This window comes from Rhyacophila brunnea, unplaced genomic scaffold (genome assembly GCF_057557595.1).
Source record: "Rhyacophila brunnea isolate RB1 unplaced genomic scaffold, BYU_Rbru_1.0 scaffold_112, whole genome shotgun sequence".
Classification (NCBI taxonomy): Eukaryota; Metazoa; Arthropoda; class Insecta; order Trichoptera; family Rhyacophilidae; genus Rhyacophila; species Rhyacophila brunnea.
In genome coordinates this window covers 1,012,614-1,036,528 of record NW_028232766.1, presented here as the reverse complement: position 1 = coordinate 1,036,528, position 23,915 = coordinate 1,012,614, and positions in this window count along the sequence as shown.

Here is a 23,915-nt window from a genome sequence, read left to right as displayed (position 1 = left end):
CAAATCTCAAAGCTTTAATTTTTTGTATCTATATAAAATTTAGCAGAACAAAATTCTAGATTTCATCATAAAACAAAATCTTTTCTTGCATATTTATAAACTTTAAAAATAAACAAATATGTAAATAACAAATAAAAAAAAACCAAATCAGATTATAATTATATAATCGATTTCAAAATGAATTATAATAAAATCGATGATTAAAAATTTATTTTCTAGAAAAACACATTTTATATTCTATATGGTTAATACCATCAAATTTAAGCCAACAAATTTTAAAAGATCCCCTTTGATTTTATGCTTAACTAGAACAAAAAAGATTACATATTTCAAAATAATGCGTAGCATTTACATATAATTAATGTAAAAGGTATTTCTTAAATTCTAATTTTTGCATTTTTATATATAAAATAAATGAATTCTGCATCCCCACGACAGTTACTCAAAGTCAAATGAAAAAGTTACAGCTGCCTTATAAAAAATTAATATTATTTTTATCGAAGGGCAAAACCATGCCTATTTGAACAGCTTTAATTTTTCCTTTCAATAAGCATTCACGTAATAATCTATGGAGCATATTCATATCAGGGTTTGATATTTTAGTGTAAACATGATTTTCATTGCAAAAATTTGACTGTAAACAGGTTATTATCTTCAAGGCTACTTAAATTGTTATTAAGTAAAGCTTTTGATTTGATATTTTCATGCCATATATTCCCAGTTCATGATTTTTATTTACTGATTATTTCTATTTTCATATAATCGTATGTTTTTGTATTAGATGCCTAGCTAAATATTATATGCAGTCTTATAGTTTTAGATAATTACTTACATAGTAAAACAAATCATGAAATATGAAGATAGATCAAAAAATTTTTATATTTTCTATTTCAGTAACTTATGTCAGATAAACTAAAAACACCAGAGGATATAAATAAGCCTGCAGGTATCTAATTTACTTTTTTTATTTGCTTAGTATAAGACGTAAAGTGTATTCAAATACCTTATTTAGTGCTAACATACCATCTTATACGAATTTCTGTAGATAATAAGTAAAAGTCCCATATCAAGCCCAACGCATTAATACAACTAGTATATTATCTTAGTATATTCATAATAATGTCAACTAAAAAGTACAATATGCTTAGAAATTAGATCTATTACAAAAGAAATTTTGTTTTGATAATCATCCCGGTTATTTTGCTATTTTTTTTACGTTATTGAATTTACGCGAATATATATTCATTTCACTTAAAATACTGTTAAATGTGTTTTATTAGATATTGAGCGTTTTATTTTGTGAAATTATATATTTCCTTACTTTACTATTTAAGGATGGGTGAAAAATTAAATCAGAAGCAGAGCACTACAAAGATAAATCATGCGAAACTGCGGCTGTAACTGAGAAAAAAGATGTGTTGGCAACGGAAAAGGCACAAACCTCCTTGAAAACATCAAAATTTTCCCTGGAGTTAGAATCGATGTTCACATCAACAGAATCTTCTTTGAATGAATGGGTTCAAGATGCCTATGCGGAAATACTACTGCACTTCAATCATATACCACGCTTTGGATGAGAAACATAAAAAATATTACAGCGGAAACTCCAATGTAATATGTCCCAACAGGAACTCAAAAGAAAGCGATGAATATGTTAATAGACTAAAATAGAAGGAAGTCGATTGTCAAATGATCTGATGCCGAAAACGTCAAAAAGAGCTAAATAAGTAATTCTCTCATTTTTGAATAATCGTGTCGACTTCTGTAGAAGGAAATTATATGAATATACGAAAGCTTAAAAAAGGCAAAAATCGTTGAATTGATAAGGACAAGAAAAATTTCATACTACAAGGTTGACTCTAATATTCTCCAAACTATAAATAAGATGAAATTATCATTAAAAAACATACATAGAATCTCAAGAATATCTCCGATGTCGCAGTATTGCTACAAACCGCACAATATACTTAAAACGCCTCACATTAAACCCGAAAGAAGACAGCCAATATATTTTAGAAAAAATTAGACTTTTGTAAAGAATAAGAAATGGACTAAAATATTCAAGAAAAAAATACGCATTGAAGTTATAGAAGAGAAGTAAAAAAATTAAGAAAAATAATGAGATCAAGAAACATGATCCTAGACATAGATGATCATATTTAAAAAATTCATATGTTTATGCTTAAAATATCAGAATATTAAAGAAAAATAATGAGCCGTACATAAAAAATGGGAAAATACCATTACAAATAACTGCTTTGAGCTTAATAGAAGATTTTTTTACAGAGGATTGACTCAAAACAAAAATTATACAATAGAAAGCTTCAGATTAACGAATCAAAAAAATTTGGGATAAAGTTATTTAAAACACAACGAAAATAATCATAACGATTACCTATGCTAATTACCAGTCGAAAAACAGGACAAAGTATGCTTCAAAACAGAAGTTGAATATGATAATATAATAAAATCACTGCCAAACTGGAAATCTGCTGGCAGAGATGGAATCTTTAATTTCTTTACTAAAAAAATGACGAGCCTTCGCAAATTTGTATATCTGATTATATCGAATGAATGTTTGAAAAATAAAATCTGGAAAGAGCAAATAACTCAGGTACGACAAGTCTTATAGCTTTAGAATATGTCAAGAAAGAAAACTACTAATCAACAACCAAGTGTATTTCATATAAATATAAATTTTCATGAAAAAAGTTTTAAAACAATTTAATATGAGGTAAATACGTAGATTTGAATTGTAGAAAACTAGTAAGCTAACAGTAAGGCGCGTGCAAGGAGCAAAAGAACAAGCTTTTACTAATATTGCGATAAATAAATAGCATGGGAATAATTAATATACAACGTGTATTGATGTAAAAAATGCATTTGACTCATAGGTAAATAACTACCTACATGCATGTATCACAATTTTTAACATCCAGCATGTAAAACGTCTTTTATAAATATGATTACTAGTAAATGGTGTATATCTTTAAGGTTAAATGGAGAAGAAATCATGTATAAAAAAAAATAAGCAAATACACAGGGAGACAGTCCGTAACTTTTTTTATTCGTTTTTTGTATTGTTCCTTTTCGCAAAAAATTTAATGAACGTTTTCTAGGGTTAAGTGTAAGTAACTTTGCAAACTCCTATACAACAAAATATCTACTCTTCATAGATGACTTTAAATTAGTATCAAAAACTCCAGAAACACGTAAGTTTATGACGAACGTAACAGATACTTTCTTTAATGCTGTAGGCCTTCAAACAAAAACAAGTGGCCAACTAACCATGAATTATGTGCAAATGTAGCAACATTTATAGAAAACTCGGCAGCATACAAATATCTTTGGGTAATTGAGAATAGAAAATCAGAGCTAAAGCAAGAAACTCTAGATATAATTGCAGAACAAATATTAAATCGAATAAGAAATTTATGTAAGACTAAACTTAATGCTTGTAATTTATTTAAAGACATTGATGAACATGCAACATCAGTCATAAATTACCCATAAGGCGTATTAAAATTAGAAGCAGTAGAATACATCAAACTTTTTGATAAGATAAGAGATATTTTACTAGAATTTTCCATTCAACTATAACCTAATAATAAACAAAGATTATATATAGAGAAACATGAGCTAGGGCGTGGGCTATGATGTATCGAATTTAAAGCTGAGAAGATGATCTACCAGCTAAAACTTTTGCTTGAAAACAGTAATAACAGCCCCCTGAGGAGGGCTGAGATTTTAAAAGTAGAAAAAGATAACAAGACACATCTCTCACTAATTGAAGAATATCTTGTAAGTAAGTATCATTGTAGCATCACCGACTTCGAAACACCGGAGAAAAAGCAGAAAGTAAGTCTATTTTGTAAAATAAAAGAACAACCATTACACTAAAAACTTTTTATAGCCAGGGAAAATGATATGGTTGACATTGTTAGATCAACAAGATTGATATAAGACGGTGACGTTAAACGAATTTAAATAGGAACTTTTTGTTTTATTAAAAACAGAAAAATGTGTTTCGGTGAGAGGATAAAATGCCCACATTGTAACGAAGCTATTAAAACAATTGACACCTTGCAACACGAGGCAAGAAAATGTCTAAACATGATTACATGCGAAGACACAATGAAGTCGTATGATTGTTAATTTTCCTCCTTCAAGACAATACAACTTCAAGCAAAGCAAAAAGATCAGAACCCATTAAGTACAAGAGATCTGCAAAAACGAAAATGCAAAAAAAAAGTTGATTTCCGAATAAAACTGATATTTACATCAAAAAATAGAGCTGATTTTTTTCTATACGATAAAAAAGAAAATATGATAACGCTGATTGAAATGGGCATAACTAGCCTTGATAACTTTACTAAAGTTGTGAATGGAAAATATAGGAAGTATGACATCTTGGAGAATGAACTTAGATTGATTTACAAATTTAAACAAAAGATTGTACCATATCTGATGACTTGGGATGGGGTGGTCACAAAATTTCATAAAAAATAAGTTAAGGAGTTAATAATTACAGGCGAAGTAGAAGCATACATGCAATCTCTCACAAACCACAAGACACTTGAACTCATCATATTTGAGAGAAGAAAAGCAGTTGATTAAGATAGATAAGGGTGAGATGTCAAAAGATGCATCAAGGAGTTGTGCAATATTCCCAGCACGCTGACTACGTCTAAATAGATAAAATAAATTTACCCATAAATAAATAAAATATTCTTTACTTTACTTGTAAAACATTTATTTATAAAAATAATAGAAATTAAACATTAACTAGTAAGAATATTTTATGACATATGCACAAAATATTATTTTACCTCTATAATATCCTAAAAAGAAAAAAATAAATACATTTACGTTTGGTTTATTTTTATATTTGAAATCATATAAATTTGACAACCTGTATTTTTTTGCGTTATGCGTAGAGTCTATTTTAATACGATCCTAGCAAAAATTTTGAATCAGTTCACAACTAATAAAAACAATATACAGCCAGCAGAAATAGATGAAAATAATAACCTAATGTATTAATAGTATATGTCTTGAATTTATATAAATAATTAAGAGACTATAAAAAGAAATTTTCATAAATTATTGTTGGTTTTGAAGAAACTTTTCAAATGTTTTATGTTAATGTTTAGTTAGAGGTTAAAAATATATTTAAGATCATAAACGAAACATTTTTTAACGTGCCAATTTTGTATAATTAATCCTATTTGGAATAAAATACATTTTTTTATAATTCCCAATGCTATTTATCGATATTTTGTGAAAAGTATTGAAAATCACATAAATATTAATTTTTGTTATTATTAAAGAATAAGACAATTTTTCAACTAAAAAAATGAATTTAATCATTGCAAATAACACTTCACAAAATTTGTATATGAGTCTTGCATCATTAATATAATTTTTTTTATTAATTAAAAATCACTGTCTATCACAATTGTTGTTATCTACATGTTAGTTTGCCTCAATAAATGATTCTATTCTAATTTAAATTTTGAAATGGAAAGTAGCATTTATTTCTCTCATCATAAAATAAATCAGTAAAAAGTTTATTAAGATTACGATGAATTCAAATAATTATATATTTTCTAAAAAAACAACATACATCATGACGGTTAATATAGAGAAATAGTTAAAGTTTAGAAAATTTGTTTTTTTTAAATGCTATAATCTTCATTTTAAAAAGGTCAATGGCATTTATATTAGATGTTTTTGTTCTATATTATTAGGCATAAATACTCATTACATTTTTTTTTGCTTATAAAATATAAATTATCAGAATATTGAACAGTAAAAATCAATACGTATAATAAGTACATCTTCTAAACTTATTTTTTGCGTTTATGATAGAATAAACCTTATGTGTGGATAAAAATGATTAAGTTTACGTAGATATCAAATTATAATTTTTTTATCATTTAAATATGCGCTTATGAAAATAAAAAATATTCTGTTGTGCACTGTTATATGTATATTTATATTGCAATAATTTTAAACACCCCACGATACTTTATTTGAACGACTAAATCGTAAAAAGATTATATTATAATCAATTTATATATAATATTATTTCTAAAAAACATTATATTGTACATAATTTTTTTTAATATGTCACAATATCTTTTCTTAGATTTTTACCAATAAGTTCATTTTAAAATGCATATAATTACATTTTTTTAGATGATTAAAATACAAATATAAATTGTTGATTTATTTTTGAAAATATTTTTACGTAGAATATAGCAAAAAAATGAACTTTTATTGCTGAAGTTTCTACAAATATCAGCCAAAACAAGACTTGTTTTAGATTTTTGATAATTTTATAATGATAAACTATATTTTTTTTTAGTTTTTGCGTATTAATTTATTGGTTATCTAAAATACCGTATAAATATATTTCATAAATATCTAAAATACTAAGCAGCGTTTTTCATCTGAATTTTCTACACGAAAATCACTTTTTATTTTAATAAGAACTTCTTTAGATTGCTATATGTATTTGTAAATTTTATTTTTTTATTCATGAATCCAAAAAAGGCATTTTTATATAAGATTATTGTACAAATATATAATCTTGTTATATTAAGAAATTGTTAGATCTTTGAATTAACTTTATTTTATTATTTTTTTTGCTTTTCTTTAAAATAAAAAAAAAGTTATTCTGCATATATCCAATAAACAGTATAATCTATAGTTAATACTTTTTACATGTATTTCAGAGTGCCCCTGTAAAAGTTTATCTGGAATTTTTGAGTTTATTAGGATTCAAAATTCAAACTTGAACTTACAATTTATATAATATTAGACCCCTTACGTTTAAATGCACTCTCTAAAAATACAGATACAAAACGAGCAGACACAACGTTTTTCTCTGTATAGAAATAATACCACAATATAGCAGTTTTTGAGGGTAACAATCGAAAAGGTGTTTTTTTTATGATGTGTTAACTTTTGACTTTTGTGTTTGATATATGATAGTACTAAACTAAAAAATTTAAGACAATTTTTGATAAATATTACCAAAATTTTGTAGTGATAATAAAAAAATCTTCTTTATTACCATAAAGGCATATGAATTAAATGTATCAAAAGATATTTATTTTTTTGCCGAAGATACTAGAATTTATGTTTATTATTTCTTCTTGGTATATTAAAAGCATTTATAATTCTGTTTGAGTTGCATTTTTCTAGCCAAAAAAAGGTATATTATTACAAAAATCTTATATCTTGTAAAAAAAAATTCCTTTTTATTTAAGAATAACTAGAAATAATAACATCGCATTTTAACAAATACGGAAAAATTGCGCATAATATTCATATAATGACATTTAGTTGTTTATTAGTCATATTTTAGCTTTATCTTTAGGCTGGAAAAAAATAGCCAGTCTCTATAAGCCAAGAAAAAGTAACAGGCAATTTTAGAAAGAAGGCAGAATTTAGTTTATTTTTAGATTGTCTTAAATTAAAGATTTATATTAAATATGTAAATCGACGCCTGTTATTTTTTTTCATTATTAACTTCTCTTTAAATTAGGTTTGATTCCAGAAGAATTAATTGTTGTAAATTTACATATAGTTATCGAAAATATATTAAAGGTACTTATAAAGGTTTTTTTATTGTTCCATAAGTAATTAATATTATATTTTTAGATTTTATACGATGAATAACACCATAGTGACACAATTATAATTATAATTCCAATTGAAAAAACTTGTGCCAAGATTCCAAATGAGTGGTTCAAAACAGTAAATTTTGTCATATAAAATAGTACAAATCATGCAAACTAAACTTATTATCGTAGCTTTTTTATATGAAAATCTGCTTTTATTTTAGAATGCAATTATGTTGAGAGTTTATTTATGAAGATAATAATTATATTTTTGCTAAGTCAAAAGATGATCAATAATAATTGTGTAGATAAGCCCTTATATAGCTTTAAATTGCTTTTATATAAATATATAAATATCAATACGGCTTCGTGTCTAAAGATAACAACTTTGATGTTACTCGTATATTCTAAAATTTATTTAAATATAATTGTGCTGATCAAAAAGGATTATATATTTTCTATTTATTTTTTGTGTCCAGCAGAATTCATGTTATTACAGCAAGAATCTATTTTTTATGAAATTTATCACTAAAAGTAATATCATTATCACATATTACATTTCATATCATTATTTTTTTTGCAAAATCACCTATTCAATATAATAAATTTTGCAATTGCAGTAATAATGTGTTTTTTTTTCTTTTCTATGATTAAAATGTGTTGTGGGTTTCTTTCTACATGCAACACATTTTATGGTACAAGTTAAATAATTAAGCAAACCTTGATGCTTTGTCATCTTTTTTTTTGTATACTTTTTTCTTTAAGGCATTAAAAGAGTATTTAACTATTCTTGTTTCAAATAGTTTTTTTTTTATCACAGAATGCTTTTACATCCTGTAGCTAAGATAATTTTAAGAATAGTTCTACTAGTGCGTAAACATTTTACAACGCCTATAGATGTTTTTTTCTTTTTTTCGATATCCTAACATTAACTAAAAATTATATACAAGCATACACAGAATTTACTTTTTGATTTATTGTGCTCTTAAAATTTGACGCATTTTACTCTGAATTTACCAAACAGTTCATGCTTAAATCTACACTGAGAATTTTTGTTGCATACTTAGCAATATTGTGATAAATAAAAGCTATTTTCTGTGAACTTATTGATTTTTAAGAAGCATTTTTTCTGTAAGATAGTTGAATTTCTGATTATAATATTTAAAAGTTTGTAAAAAATCCTTTATAACAATTATTGTGATTCTATATATAATAAAACACTTTTAGTATCTTTTGCGGCTGACTATCATAACATTTTCTAGCATTTATATTTTTATTCATATTTTTTATATTTCATCATGAAGCCATAAATATTTTTTTAAGTTTTATTTTTTTGCAACTATATATTTATATTGTATATGAAACGTTACTTTGTGTATTTGCATACAATATACATGCGTTGGTTTTCTTTCTATTATGCGTTTAATGTAAAATATCATATTCATCTTATTTATGGTTTGATGCATGATTCGTGGTATTGGTCTTAAATAATCGAATAGATTTGTGTCGATGATTAATAAATAACTGTCGCTAGAATGTGTCGCCTTACGTGGTGTGTTATTAAATTCCTTTTATAAATGTCATATCTAATTGTAAAAAAAGAAAATGTTTTTTTACGAATTTTAATTGTTTTTTTATTGTCTTTTGTTATATATTTCTTTAGTCTATAAAAAGCATAATTAAATTTTTATATTGATCCTAAGAACAAGAAGCACAAAATTTCTGTTTTTTGTAGCTTTAAAGGTCAATAAAGGAAATAAACTGCATTTCATCTTCAGTATAACAGGAAAATACATTTAAAATTATTTTTTCATTATTTTAAAAACAAAAAAAAAATGTGATAATTAAATATTTTAAAAATAACCAGTGATTCAATATGAATCCAATCAAAAGAATTTTTTTAGATAATCCAAATAGAATTTATTACATTTATTAACGTTGAATTTATATAAATTTTTCTTTGAGGACAAACTTTTTTTAGCTGTTCTTAGTAGATTTTATCTAGTGGATTATAAGATGAATTGATAATTTTTTATGTAATTAAGTAATTTGTTAGCAATATAATGATAAAAATTACAATAAATTTTTTTAATTATTTTATTTATGTATGAATAAATAGAAAGCTGTATAGAGTCAAAAAACTAAAAATTTTTTCTTACAGATATTAATATATATACAACTTACTCACTTGATTCTTTGCACTTATAAGAGTACCATATACCAATAAATAAAGCAAATTTAATGCAAGAAAGAATAAATTAAATCTCATTATAGGCTTATTTATATCGAAAAAATACTATAAAGTATGGAACTTAAAAACTATATATGAATTTGATGTTTTAATGAACAGAATGGCTTTATTTAAAAAATTTTTAATGTCAAAAATATTGGTTTTTTTTTAAGATGCTTATATTAGCTTTTTAATTTCTGATCTTTATATATTTCACTTAAATTTAAAAAATAGATCGTTTATAAAATTTAATAACATTACATTGTTTGTATTATGCTTTTTTGATTTTCTTTCGAATAATAATATCTGGAATAATTTATTCTTGCAGATTTCTATTTAAAAAAACGATATTTATGAAATTTTGTTTAGAGATTATTTAATCGATGTTTTTTCGGTTTCTATATTCCTATGATTTTATTTTTTGATTTAAATATGGACAATAAATTTGTCGATGAAACACTTTTAATATCACCTATATATCTTGGCATGTTTTTTTATTACGTTTTTGGCTACTTTATCGTTGTTTTTGGTTTTTTTATATGAATCTTGAAGGATTACTTATATTGTTTAAAATATGTTTAGATCGCAAAGCGTTTCAAATGTTTTATACCTTTTTTAAAAAATACATTTTATTATATTTATTAGAATTTGAATAAGTAATGAGAAACTAAATATAAGCATTCCGAATCTTATAGTAAATTGAACATCAATGTTATATTATATTGCACACATCTGCATTATCAATGCTTTGTTTGGATGAAAATTATGCATCGAATTTGGCCCATACTTTTTTCCCTGTATATTTTATATCAGCTTATGTTTTTTATGGCTTAGGTATTCTTTTGCTTTTTTTAATTTATAGAGAACTTCATTTTACTATTTTTTTGAATACCAAACATTTAGAAATTATACTTTTAATTAATATTTGTTCGGATAGTTTTGTGTCTATGCAGATAGCTGCCAGTGCATGATATGTAGATCGCTATTTTGTAAAGCTGTTTTTGAGTTTTAAGAGTTTATGGCTTGTCTTTTTACTAACAGATAAAGTTTATTTTATATAAATCTTTAAGATACTTGTCCCTGTTTATTATTTTTAAATAAATATCATGTATCTATACAGTTTGGTAATACAAGCCATTTTAGAAGCCTATAATCGCCGTGGAGCAAAAAAAAAGTATGTGTAAAATGTAGTAGACGTATAATTTTTCTAAAAAGTTTAGTATTTCAAATATCAAAGTTAAGTTACGTACAATCGAACCCTTTTATTTGCGGCTCAATATAATTAGCGTATATTTGCAATTTTTAAATCATATTGGATTTAAAGTACTGCAATGTACAAGATCTCTCTGTTTGATCTATATATAATATATGCATTATATGAACATATGCTCAAAATTATATAGCTATAAAAAAAAAAGTGCAAAGAAATCTTCTATCGCAGTGTTTGACGATAAAATTCATAGATATTCATTTAATATAAAGTATAATCAATAGAATGCATTCTTTGAAGTATGCTTATACACATCTAAATCTCAATACATAGAATATGTCTTAGCGTAAGTTTTTTTTGCAATATTAAGCATATTCATATAATTCGAGAATATTTTTTCTATTTGATTTATTAATATTTTATGTGTAATGGTATTTTTATTTATTCACATTCGTATTCTAATTATTTATTTTTTTAAATAAAAATATATTTATCTAAATTATTATTAAATTAAATCGATCTAAATAGAATTATTTACAGAAAATAGATTGTAATCATGTTCTAAAAAGATTTTATTTGGAAAATGAACAAATTTCATCCATTCTTACATGATTTGTATACCTTTATAGAATTTATATTGTTATGATAGATGCTGTTTAAGCCAAAACACAAATTGGCATTAGCGTTCTATAAATTTTTGGCGAAAAGAAAATATTTATCCCTAATAAGAATCTGTGATCCACTTTAGAAAATTTGAACATTTACAATGTAAAATTAAGTCTCTCGTCTAACTAGCTTACAGAAGATATTAATGTGCGTGTAAAAAAAAACCATCTTACTATATTTCATAATATGAGATAAATCGTAACACAATGTTTTAGGGGTACCAGAAAAAACTCGAAGACACTAACCAAACGAGGTAAATCTACAAGTTATATGATTAAGTAAAACCGTTCAATATATGGGTCCTGATAAAAGTAGTAGTATAGAAGAATTTGTGAGATAAGATGTGAGATAGAGGATATATCAAAGTTATATATTCACTATACTCATAAAATATCAAATACAATATGCTTGATGAAAAAATTAAAATTGAAAACCAAATAAATTTATAAATTGAAATAACATAGATGATATTGATTGGACAAATGATGAAAATTTTATATTACTAAAATATGCAAATTTTGCACATTTCTATTTAATATTTCAAATTATAAAGCAATAAACTTCAATTATCTTTTCATAAAACAAATTTAAAAAAAAATATTTTAATGAATACATAGACGAAAATACTAAACCATAGAAACAAAGACTGTTAAATAATTTCTCGCACATTTATTTGAATTTCGACAGCAAATGTAAAATATCTGTATATAAATAAAATTCAAAAATTTTTGATTCAAAGAGTATCTTATAATAGTTCACATTTCTTTTCATATATTTCCGCCCAAAAAAAATCATGTCTTGCTTTAAAAAATACACTTTGATGATAAAATATTTTATGCTATTCGCAACAATATCACAAGAAACTTTTATATTTGTGAATTTCACACGTTTTTATTTACAAAACACTAAAGAGGTTATGTAGATTTTTCATAGATAATATGTTATACTAATATAAAAGAATTACTTATATTATCCTTTTAGCCGAAAGTTCTTCGATTCGTATTTTATTGGCCTTGAAAAAATCCTTTGTGAAATTTTGTTCATTATTTAACATCATATTTGTAACAAAATAAGAAAGAGTTATGAATGCTAAATTGAATTTCTAAAGACATCACAATTGAAGATTGATGCATTTTAATTGCACATTTTAAATTGTAATTAAAGATAACATATATTGTATTTAATTTCAGATATTAGATGATTTCTTCTTTCATCAAATATTGTGCTTCTTCTTGAGATTTTCGCAATTTAATACAAATTTTCTGCTTACTTGCAGAAGAATACAGTATGCTACGTCTTTTTTTTGTTCTGTATATGAAATAATATCATTTTTTTTATGCATAAAATAAACATACTAATTCATTTTATTTACGCAAAATCGATATCTTTCGATATCGTAAAAAAATTATCTAATGCATGATTTTTGCTACTTATATAAAATGTAGGAGTCTGGGATTCTTTTTCTAATAACTCGAATTTTTTACAGAGGGGCTTAATTATTTTGTGTTGGTTGAAAACAAAATCTAAGTAAATTCATGTTTACGTAAATTTTACGTTATATTAAACGTTTTGCTGGTATGAGTTTTTGATTTTTATACTTGAAAGATTTATAAGAATTATCGTTTTGTGAATTTTTAAGGCGGTTATATTAAAACAAAACCGTGAATTTATATTGTTACCATCAAGTTTTTTCTTTGCATTTTTATAATGAACTTTAGCGCTGTTTACGCTTGATCATTCAAGAGTGATTAAATTTATACTTTCTGATTTCATTGCCTATTTTACCTTGTATTCAATCAAAACATTTTTTAAAAAAATGTTATTTGTAATCTAAGAAGATTTTTCTGAATTTTCTTCAATAGTTAGTAAAAAAAAATATGTGCTGACATTCTCTATTAAGGATAAAACCATATATTTCATCGAAAAAATTCATTTATATTGAAATAATTATTTGAAAAAATTATATGTTTATAAGATTGTAGAAATATATCGAATAAATCGCTGTATTGTATATGTGTTTATGGCACATATCTGCATATTATCTTTCTTTCCATTATCCATCTATTGTGCATACATGTAAAGAAAATCTTTCCTATGAACCACAATTTCAACGTTAGAATATGGACTTATATAAGTTGCTGTATTTACAACCATGACCTTATATAAGCAAATTTCTGGTCTTAAAAGATGACCAAAATTGCAAAGGTGAGTTTTAAAGTCACCATGGGTTCGACCATTTGAATTATGCGCCACTGGAAGTGTTTCAATTGTATCAGCAGAAGCGTGATCTTTCTTAAAAAAATTCATAACAGTATGACTTCGTAGAAAAGAGTGGCTCGCCTTTCTATTATTTGTAAAGTTAAAGTTGTTTTATCATATACTTATTTTTGTCAAATTCTTTTTTTATTATATTTTTTATATATGAAAAGAACTTTTTGTCAAAAAGTGGTGATTTTCGCTTTTTTCAGTATATATGTTTCACAGCCATAAAAACCTAGTTTTTCTGAAAAAAGGAACTTTTAAATAATGCACAACAATTTTGTTTTTACCAAATTCAAGATTTTTATGATAGAATTCTGGCATGATAATAATTCACGTACATTATTCATTTTTTATTTCCTTCCCATCGAATTTTATAATTAAAATAATCAGCAGATTTTTTTAAACAACGTTTAGCACGCTTTAGGTTGTAATACAATTTTCTTAAGTCTCGTATCTATATTATAATATGCATTGATATTTCTTAAAGAGTATTTATTCATAAAAATAAAAAATTAAAAAACGGCTTTTGGCTATAAAGGAAAGTTATTCTCAATGAATTCTCGATTTTGTTTACAATTAAAAGCCCACTGAGTTTAAGTTTGCAGCAAAACACAAAAAACTAAATTATTTCGTGTGCGATAAAAAAATAAAAATTGTAATTAGTCATGATACAAGAATTTCTTAAACAAGATCGTATCAAAATATAAAAAACGCAGCCTGAAAATTATTACAGTTTAAATAGAATAACAAAAACATTTAGAAAGACTAAAAACAATCAAATACTGCGATATAGTATGATAAAAGGGATATTTAATATAGAAAATGTGATCAAACGCTTCGAATAAAAAATAATTTAAAATATTGTTATAAAAGCTGATTCAATAAGATTTATCTATTTATTAATATTTTAAATCGAGTAAAGAGCGCTCTAAAAATCTGCAGTGGCAAAGGAAATCAAGAAATACTTCTTAGAGCCACTGGTAACGTTATATTTTTCTTCACTATACTTTTCTTAAATTTGTTATTATGACAAACAGATCAAAGTTCATGCTTATATGCTTTATAGCATCAAAATTAAAAAATAATCCCCAATAATTTGTTTGTCCGAAATAGGCATTAACTAAAATAATAAGGATGTGTTTTATTATACAAAATGACTTCCCAAATATGTGATATTTATATTTATAAGTTTTTCATTAACACGAACCTTGTGTTGAGAAAAACCCTTGAATAAATAGGTCTCGAAAGAAGATGGGGCATTGAAGAAGACTTTGGAGAGGAGAAGATAGCCGAAAGTATAATACGCTGTGCGTGTAGAAAATCAAGCAAGCTGTACCTGAGAACAAAAACTAAAATTACGACTTAAATATGGCCCATAAATAAAAAATTGGTATATAAATGCATAAACGAAAAGGTTTTCTATACATAATCTTTGATGTCTTGTAACTAAACGAAAAAAAAACCTGATGAGTTGCTTGGGCCTCTTGATTAATTTTGTATAGATCAACGGGCAATATATACATCTTGCATCGAAACTATAGAATGATTTTAGACACTAAGATAATAAATTATATATATGCGTACATATAATAGCATACTTAAAGACAATGGTATCATACTACACGATTAAAATATCTATTAGCTAAATTAGTGACGGGAGATTATGATTATATATAAGAAAAGAAATTTCTTAATTAAGACATCATTAATTATATGAGTTATATCGGCATTATAAAATGAACTTCCCCAATATCGCGTTATAAACAGCATCTAACTTGTTATAAGTATCGAAATGCAATTTTACTTCTAAAATTTATTTTATGATATATTAAAACATGATAAAATTAAAATTATTTATTTTGGGCTAAACTTTATGGTATAAATTAAATTTTTGTTATTTAGCACAAATTGCTTGATCACTCGTACGCACAGCTTATTAATACTTATGGCTAATTTCTCCTCTGAAAAGTCACTTCAAAACTTCTTCTCCGTTCAAGACTTATTTATTGAGGTTCTTCTCAATCCCACGGTTTGTATATTTGCGCCACAATTTTTTAGTTACATCAAGTTCGTTCTGAGACCTGTTATGGTATTGTTTTATCACATCTTCCTAAGCTATAACATATGGAATAATTTTATATTTTAACTATTCTAATAATGATTGCTCGGATTATTGTATTTCATACTTTCTTAATTTTTCGTTTTCAATTATATTTATGTTTTCAACACTAGTCTCACCAATTTCTATATGCGTGAATCTGTTATTGGTTTTATCATAAATCAAAATGCTAGGTCTGTCGTTTGATAGATTTATATTGGTTGAAACTCTCGTATCTATTTTGATCTCTGCAAATCTATTTTTCTTTATTATTGTACTGAGAGTCTACGGATTTTACGGTTTTTATTTGAAATTATATATCTTTGCTGTCATAAAATGAAGACACCATAATATCTCGTTGTGTATTCATAATATTTATGGTAATCATCTTTTTACACCTGCTTGCCAAGTGATCGACAGTTTATAAGCAATCGTTACAGTGCGGGCATCTTTCTCTTTCACAAGATAATTTTTTTTTCTGAATGAGGCAGAAAATAGCTTCTTCTTAACAATTTGCAATAATGAATATTTTTTCTTGGCATTTAATCGATATTTTGCTTTCATTATAGCCCCTTGGGTGCTTATCAAAAATCGGCCGATTATATCCTTTTAATATTTGCATTTATAACATTATGTGATCCATTCTATCATAGTTCACTATATTTACAATATAGAAGCCAATAATTTGAATTATATTGTCCTGGTTTACGTTTATTTGCGATTAATTTGTATTTTTTTCATATTCTTAAGAATTTGGAATATTCTTCTTGTTTAATTGGTCATTATTTAGTTTGGAAATTTTATGTTGCTCGAAATCTAATTGATCAATCATTATTCTTTATCATCCCGTAATCGGAGTCAAAACACAAGATAATTCCACTTTAAGCTTTCAAATCAATTTCAGATCCAAATTTAATTCTCGATATATATGATCGAAGCATAAATCAAAATAGCCATTAAATTTAGCACAATTATCAGGATACTATAGTATCTTTAGAAGGAAATTTAATTGAATAACAAAATATATATATATTTAATTGATCATACATCTAAATTCCATAAGATATTGGCATAAACTCTATACCGTTAATAATATATCTAGATACTCGGATCATATCTTTTATAGACATACTCATATCACTCATTTAGAATTCCCTAGAACGACAGGAATCTATCTATTTATATTATAAATACTATAAAATCAATTAACAATCATAAGAACTTTTTAGTCATGAAAAGAAAACACATACCATATACAAAAATTATTTGTTATTTTATACCAAAATAAATACAATCAGCAAATTAGACCATGGATGTTGTCTTTTTTTAGAAATATGAATATATATAATTTATCTATCTTGGATAATCTATTTTTACAAATACAGGAGAAATATGCTTAATGTGTGATTCTTTATCGTTTTATACATATTTCCCATTTTAAATAGATTAAAAGCTTTTGTCTCTTATCACTCCTTAATTTGTGATATAAATAAATTAAAATTTAGTTCTCTTAAAAAGAATGAAAAACCAATGGAAATGTGCTTTAATAGTATCTATTGTGTTAATTACACCACCCCTTGTTATATTTATAATAAAAAAATGCATAACAAGCGATAAAGATGATGTGGGTATTGAGGTGGTTAATAGTGATGAAAAACCAATATCATTAGATTATACTTCGACCAAAAATGATATAATAGACAGCCAAGAAAATATTGAAGATCCAAAAATTGATTCTACTAACTTATTAAAACGTCAAGGAAATGAAGATAAAGTAACAAAAACGAACGTAACAACAATTGATTCTGCTAACTTATTAAAACGTCAAGGAAATGAAGATAAAGTAACAAAAACGAACGTAACAACAATTGATTCTGCTAACTTATTAAAACGTCAAGGAAATAAAGATAAAGCTTCAAAACCGAACGTAACAACAATTGATTCTGCTAACTTATTAAAACGTCAAGGAAATGAAGATAAAGTAACAAAAACGAACGTAACAACAATTGATTCTGATAACTTATTAAAACGTCAAGGAAATAAAGATAAAGCTTCAAAACCGAACGTAACAACAATTGATTCTGATAACTTATTAAAACGTCAAGGAAATGAAGATAAAGTAACAAAAACGAACGTAACAACAATTGATTCTGCTAACTTATTAAAACGTCAAGGAAATAAAGATAAAGCTTCAAAACCGAACGTAACAACAATTGATTCTGCTAACTTATTAAAACGTCAAGGAAATAAAGATAAAGCTTCAAAACCGAACGTAACAACAATTGATTCTGCTAACTTATTAAAACGTCAAGGAAATAAAGATAAAGCTTCAAAACCGAACGTAACAACAATTGATTCTGCTAACTTATTAAAACGTCAAGGAAATAAAGATAAAGCTTCAAAACCGAACGTAACAACAATTGATTCTGCTAACTTATTAAAACGTCAAGGAAATGAAGATAAAGTAACAAAAACGAACGTAACAACATTTGATTCTGCTAACTTATTAAAACGTCAAGGAAATGAAGATAAAGTAACAAAAACGAACGTAACAACAATTGATTCTGCTAACTTATTAAAACGTCAAGGAAATAAAGATAAAGCTTCAAAACCGAACGTAACAACAATTGATTCTGCTAACTTATTAAAACGTCAAGGAAATGAAGATAAAGTAACAAAAACGAACGTAACAACATTTGATTCTGCTAACTTATTAAAACGTCAAGGAAATGAAGATAAAGTAACAAAAACGAACGTAACAACAATTGATTCTGCTAACTTATTAAAACGTCAAGGAAATAAAGATAAAGCTTCAAAACCGAACGTAACAACAATTGATTCTGCTAACTTATTAAAACGTCAAGGAAATAAAGATAAAGCTTCAAAACCGAACGTAACAACAATTGATTCTGCTAACTTATTAAAACGTCAAGGAAATGAAGATAAAGTAACAAAAACGAACGTAACAACATTTGATTCTGCTAACTTATTAAAACGTCAAGGAAATGAAGATAAAGTAACAAAAACGAACGTAACAACAATTGATTCTGCTAACTTATTAAAACGTCAAGGAAATAAAGATAAAGCTTCAAAACCGAACGTAACAACAATTGATTCTGCTAACTTATTAAAACGTCAAGGAAATGAAGATAAAGTAACAAAAACGAACGTAACAACAATTGATTCTGCTAACTTATTAAAACGTCAAGGAAATAAAGATAAAGCTTCAAAACCGAACGTAACAACAATTGATTCTGCTAACTTATTAAAACACCAAGGAAATGTTATTGAAGATCCAAAAATTGATTCTCCTAACTTATTAAAACGTCAAGAAGATGGTGAAAAAAATAAAAATGACACTGCTCAGTCTGATTCATCAATTTTATTAGAAACCGAAAGACAGTCTAAAAAAGTGAAAATAGTGATGTCAGAGCCTTTACAAGAAGAAGGTGAAAAATCTAAAAACGAAGTTGACTATGATGCAGATTCAATCCGTAAACTGAACGATTTATTAGCAAATTTCAACAATGAAATAGCTCAAAATATTTCATTAGACAATATTATTAGACTGTTATTTATAGAAATAGACAAATTTATGCAATGGGGAAATTTATATGAGCAAGTTTCAAAAAATACCGATTTTAAGGATTGCTATGTTATCGAAGAAATTTTTAAAATTTTGAAAGACCAAATCAAAAACAATAAAGAAATTCTAGGGTTTTTCAATGTGAGTGAGCAGATATATTTGTTCTATAAGTCATTTGGTATTCGAATTTCTAAAAATTTAGAAGGTTATTTAATACATGACGTTGAGGCATATGAAATGGTTGTTAATAAAGGAACTTTGGATAAAATTCGTATAGCGGTTAAAAAAAATGTTGTTTTATCCAATATATTTCAACAAGTCAAGGAAGTGAATCCATCGAAATGTAAAGAAATAAGTATAGAAAGTTTGGCTTCTTTAAAATTGCTATTGCTCGACAAAATAGACTATTATACACAAGAACAACTTCGAGAGGATTTTGTTATATTGGACTTTCGAGGGGCTTTGCCTAACACCACCACTATCATTAAAAATTTAACCACGGAATTTTCAAATTATTATAACAAAAATAAAACCCATCTGTCCTCTCAATTGATATCTGGGCAAAGTTTTGATTCTGATTACAAAGTGATCGAAGTATTGAAATATATTGAAAAATTATCAAATGGGATGTACATTCGAGAAAAATTAGAAACTATCAAAGTGATAGTATCTCAATCTGAATGCAATCATATAATTTTTGAATATTATAGGATTATGGGGGATTTTTTCATAAAAAAGCCTAAAATAACAAAAAACGAATGTGATGAAATTTTAAATACCTTCATAGATAAGTGCTTTTTATTTCTTAATTCGAAGCAAAATCAAAATCAAAACGTCTCTGAAGAGGAAAAAAATATAAGATGCATAGAATGTGCTCATATTTTACTTGAAAAAAATGCGCATGCTTTTTTCTTTCTTCTTTATTCCATATTAGTTAGGCGAACTGAATCTAACGATACCTAGAGTTGCGATTTTAGATACTTTCTATTAGGATTGGTTGCTTTTAAAGTTTAAAATGATTGCAAATTTAGAAAGTATTTACGTCGAATAAAATTTTCTTATATCTATCTATAATACAAAATCTTTGCTTCGTTTACTTTTTTTTTATTAGAAGTGCCCTCTACTAAAATATAAATATATAATATTTCAATTGATTTAAAACTTTAATTTTGTAAGAAAACAGGGAAAATATATTTGAACTATTTTTTTTGATATCATCCATTCAATGTATATATGGTATATAATGTCTGATTTAAAAATTATCTAAAAATACATATTGAAGCAAAAAAATATTAAAAGGTGATGAATCATAAAATATTTGAAGAAATCAATTTTGCGCACTGAAAATTTTCTAGAAATAAGACGTTTTTGTAATTTCATATTAAACAAAGAAAGCAATATTTCATAAACGTATTATTTCGCTCTTATATTTTTATTCTTTTGAAAATATATATTCAAGAATGAAAAGGGATTTAAAATTACAAAATAATTGAAATCTAAGGATATAATGATCATTCCTGTTAACTGTTGTATAATCTCGAACATTCATAAATGATAAACATAAAAAATGCATAAAATAAATACTGTATATATAATTCCTTAACATTATCTAAAAATACCGGATTCAATGCAGCGGATATTTTTTAAAAAAAATCCTAGCCTTTTCATTTAGCATTTAAATAAAAAATTTTATTTTTTGTATATTAAAAATTGATTTGAAGTTGTGAAATATGCTTATAACTCAAAAGAAAAAGAATCAAATTAAATTCTAACGATTTCTCTTTAAAACATAACTTAATTATGTACATTCAAGATGCAAAAAACTTTTTATGCGGATTGCAAAAATGGTTAATAAATCTTATATAGGAACAAATAATTTCAATTAATTCTATGTAATAAATATGTTCGTATAGACGAAAAATATAGTACGAATATAAGAGATGTTATTTTATATATATATAATTATGAGTTATAAATATTTTTAAGAGTTCTTGGCTGTGATTTTGTAGCGACAAATTTATAATATTATATATTCCGCTTAAAATTTCTAAATACATTTCCTGACAATTATAACACAAAACTAGTATGAAAAATAGTTTTTTTATAATCTTTAGTTATGATTAAAAATACAGACATCTAGAAAATATATAATTTAATCAACAAAATGTATATTAAATATAAAATTAGAGCCATTTTTAGACAAAATAAAAAGAGAATATCAATACACAATAGATTTCAATACACAAAAATTCCAGTTTGAATGCGTAATATGCTCTAAAAAAATTTTTTTGTGCATAAAAGACCAATGCCTCCGTTAGAATTAATCAATGACGGAAAAGCAACGAATCATTTTATCTAGATAAACAAAAAATGTTGGTTATTTTAGTTGATTTTTATTTTTACAAAACAAAATGCTATTTTTGTGGTTTAAATGTTCTTGTATAGTGCAAAATCTCAAAAACACGAAAACAATAAACTACCCCAAACTCCAAGGAAAAGCATTTTTCTGGAACGATTCTACTGCGATGTGGATAATAGTGATGCGGATACCATATTTATACATATGCAAAAAAATTTGGAGATGCATAGATTATGGCGAACAAGCATACTATTTTTAATAAAGTTATGTTACTTTTTGCTCCATGATAGAACTATTATGTTAAAATCTATTAAATTGAATGATGAATATATAACTTTAAATTTAAAGGAATTCAAAAATGAAACTACCTCATTACACAAAAAAAAATTCTTTTGTATACTGGAAAAAGATTAGGAAAATCAAAAATTCCATAAAAAAACATCATTTTATAAAAAGCATTTACACATAATATAATAAATGTTTACTATTCTAGATAATATTAAGTTTGCCATGTATTTTCGAAAGTTTAGAGATTACACAGAAAAATTTCACGCTATATTCGACGATTATAAATATTTTTAAAACATTTTTATTGTTATTAAGTCTAAATACAGGTATTTAAGATCATAAAAACTTATTAATTGTTCTGATTTTATGAATAAAACAAAAAGTTTATGCAAAAAAACTTGTGCCTTTTACATAATAGTTATAATCAAATTGACATCTATTTTAGTAAAAAGATAAGTTCTTTACAAAATCTCGTGCAGATTGTATTGACAAAAGCAAGACGTAAAATATTACATTTTTAGATAAATTAAGCTGTATTTAATATTATGTATAATGATTTTAATTACAATGAATCATATTTGTAAATATATATGCTTGAATAGCTTTTTGCGTATTTGTTATATTTTTTACTATATCCTCTATCAAGAAAAATATACTTTTACATTGTTTGGAGCAATAAATGTTATATTTATATTATATAATATTGTAAAATTACGAAAGCATTGTTATTAAGATTATAATATTATTATATTACATTTAATATTCTTTGAGTCAAAATGTGCAATCTTGGCTACTTTATTTCATAAGCAAGTAAGTTTCGTGCATGTATACTCCTTATTCAAGTAAGGCGATAAATTATTCATGATCTATATGTTTAATTGGTAATTAAAAATTAAAAAGAAGTTACATAATATGCATTTAAAGGCACATATTTTTTACACTGTGTTTTTATGGTTTGCATTTACATATTATTTTTATAACTGTCTATAAATTTTTTTCTATCATACATGCCATGATTTATATTTTTATTAAAAAAAAGCTACGAGCTAATAGAATATAAATAAAAAGAACTTTGAAAGTAAAGATTTAATAACGTCTATATCTATGCTGTAAGTTTAAATCACTGTAACTAGCAACGAAACTGATTTTATTTTTTAAATTAGCAAGAAAAAAATAAGAATAGAGTAGAAGCACCAGAAATTGACTATTCGATACACAAAACTCTAGATTTTATTATACAATATTATTAGTATAATTTTTATGATTTCATTTAGTGACATATCAAATTTAAATAACAAAATACATTCACGCTACTAAATTTTTCATTTAAAAATTTTCGAAGCGCTTTCCAAAGAACCAAAAATGTATCTAGAATAATAGTGAAATAAAATTCTTTGTTTTTATATTTGAAAATAAAAAATAAAGTTAATATTTTACACGAATTTAACCGTTATCTAGACTTTAAGAACATATTAAAATTTTGAAGAAACAAATACGAAAAACAGAATTTTTATTTTTTGTTAACTTATAATTGAATATACTTCAGTATATTTAAATCCAAAAATACTATATCTCACATTACATG